A 2,758-nucleotide genomic window follows, 5' to 3' on the forward strand; every position below is an offset into this window, starting at 1 on the left:
CACACCCGAACGCACCGTTTCTTATAGAGAGAAAGGCACTTTCACATCTTCTTAACCCGAAATGGCTGGGGAGAGGAAAGGTTCCTTTTTTTGTAGGGTACTCCTGGGAACAGATCCAGTGGAGACGGTGGGGCTTGTAGCTCAGGGATTAGAGCACGTGGCTACGAACCACGGTGTCGGGGGTTCGAATCCCTCCTCGCCCCACACCGGCCCAAAGGGAAGGACCTTTCCCTCCGGGGGGTAGGGAAATGATGCTCGGATAAGGACTCAAAGCTATGGAACTTGGTTGGGGATGGGTCTTTTGTCCAAAATAGAGTGGAGTGGCCTTCTTTTTTATTTGAATTAGATATATATATCTATCTATTTTTTTTTTTACATATAGTATTGTTTAACCGGCCGAATCAGCATATTTTTCGAAGCCCCGTAACTCTTCCTCACCAGGCTTGGGCAAATGCAAAGCAAGTACACGTATTAGTAGCATAGAAAAATGTGTTCCTCATCATTACGTCATTAAATTAATATGTTTGCGCGCGGTAATTGTGAACTCTCGGGAGAATCGATGACTGCATCAAAGATGCACTTGTTAGTACACCTGCAAATTCTGAATTGGCTAGTTGAAATACCCCAGACTATGGAATAAAGGATGATCCCGACCTACACGAGGTATTGACGTGATTCTCAATATCACAGAACAGAATGTGACGATAGATAGAATGCAATAGAAACAAAGACACAGGGACGGGTTACCTACTCTTACATTCTGAATTCTTGAATTCGGAATGAATCAATTCTCCCCCAGTAGATTCAAACCTACGACCAATCAGTTAACAGCCGACCGCTCTACACACTGAGCTACTTAGGACAACGGGAGATTAGATCTCCTAGAGTTCAATCCCGTTCTCACCCATGACCAATATGAACTCGAAGTTTCCTTCGTAACCCCCGGAACTTTCTTCGTAGTGGCTCCGTTCCATGCCTCATTTCATAGGGAACCTCAAAGCGGCTCTATTTCATTATATTCCATCCATATCCCAATTCCATTCATTTAATATCCTTTGTGTCATTGACATAAGAGATGTCGTTTCTAGTCTATCTCTTTCTATTCTATATATAGAAAGTTGCAAAATCATCATATAATAATCCAGAAATTGAAATAGAAAAGAAAAAGGGAGGTTTGTGATGGTTTTTTCAATCTTTTAACTAGGTAATCTAGTATCCTTATGCATGAAGATAATCAATTCGGTCGTTGTGGTCGGACTCTATTATGGATTCTGACCACATTCTCTAGGGCCCTCTTATCTCTTCCTTCTCCGAGCTCGGGTTATGGACGAAGGAGAAAGGAACCGAGAAGAAAGTATCAGCAACAACTGGTTTTTATTGCGGGACAACAGCTCATGATGTTCATATCGATCTATTATGCGCCTCTGCATTTACATTGGGTCCTCATACAATAACTGTCCTAGCTCTACCATATCGTTTGTTTTCATTTCTTCTGGAACAATCACAAACACTTTTTTGATTATGGATCTACACCAGAAATGAAATGCGTAATCTTCGCATTCATTGTATTCCTGAATAATTTCATTTTTCAATTGTAAACCATTTTCATTTTACCAAGTTCAATGTTAGCCAGATTAGTCAACATTATATGTTTCGATGCAACAACAAGATGTTATTTGTAACAAGTGGTTTTGTTGGTTGGTTAATTGGTCACATTTTATTCATGAAATGGGTTGGATTGGTATTAGTCTGGATACAGCAAAATAATTCTATAGGTCCTAATGTACTTATTAGATCTAATAAGTATAAGTTCCTTGTGTCAGAATTGAGAAATTCTATGACTCAATCTTTAGTAGTATCTTATTTATTACCTGTGTCTACTATTTAGCAGAATACCATCACCCATTTTTACTAAGAAACTAAAAAGGAACCTCAAAACGGGTGGGAACTAAACAGCACCAAGAGGTATCCACCGAAGACGCTCCTTTTCCCTCCTTATCTTTTTTCGGAAAAAGGGAGGAATCTGGACAAAATCGATGAATGGAAGAAATCGGAGTGAATGGAAAAGACAAAATTAATAGGATGATGAATTCCACGTTGAATACTAGAAACATACGTAGGAATATACAAAAATTATAATAGTTTAGTGAAATCTAACAAACTTAGATCTGAGATGGAATAAAGAAAATTCTAATTTAGAATTTTCAAAAAAAAAAAAAAAAGGATCATTTTTATGGTTTGAAAACCTTTTGTAACTCTAGTTTTCGATTATAAAAGATGGCATAGACCAAATCGATATATAAAAAATGATAAAATTGAAATACTGTAAGAAATGAAATGTCCAATATTTTTTTATTATACATGCCAAAGTGATGGAAAGAACGAATATCTTTTACATATCCCCCCAACCTTTCAACTTTTTTTGAAATTACAAAAAAAGATCCCTTCATTTACAACAGAAAAAACAACCCTCGGATCGAGTTTATCTTGTGGAGTTTGGTCATGAAGAAAAAATGAAAATTTAAAAAACGCATTTTTAAATAGAATTGAAGCTTTAGAGAAAAAATGGTCTATTGAAAATATACTGGAAAAAACAACTCGATTTTGTCATAACGAAACTCAAAAAGAATATTTACCTAAAATTTATGATCCATTTTTACATGAGATCTCGCGCGGAAGAATCAAAAAATTATCTCCGTTCCAAATCATAACCAAAACCTATAAAAAAAGAATATAAGAGGATCATGGAAAACAAAAT

At 36.6% G+C, this 2,758-nt stretch overlaps 1 pseudogene; it reads left to right on the top strand.

Moving 5' to 3' along the window:
• The first annotated feature begins 1,051 nt into the window (after nt 1–1,051).
• Nucleotides 1,052–2,139, top strand: LOC125592649 (annotated as a pseudogene).
• Nucleotides 2,140–2,758: the final 619 nt, after the last annotated feature.

This window comes from Brassica napus, chromosome C9 (assembly GCF_020379485.1).
Source record: "Brassica napus cultivar Da-Ae chromosome C9, Da-Ae, whole genome shotgun sequence".
NCBI classification, from domain to species: domain Eukaryota; kingdom Viridiplantae; phylum Streptophyta; class Magnoliopsida; order Brassicales; family Brassicaceae; genus Brassica; species Brassica napus.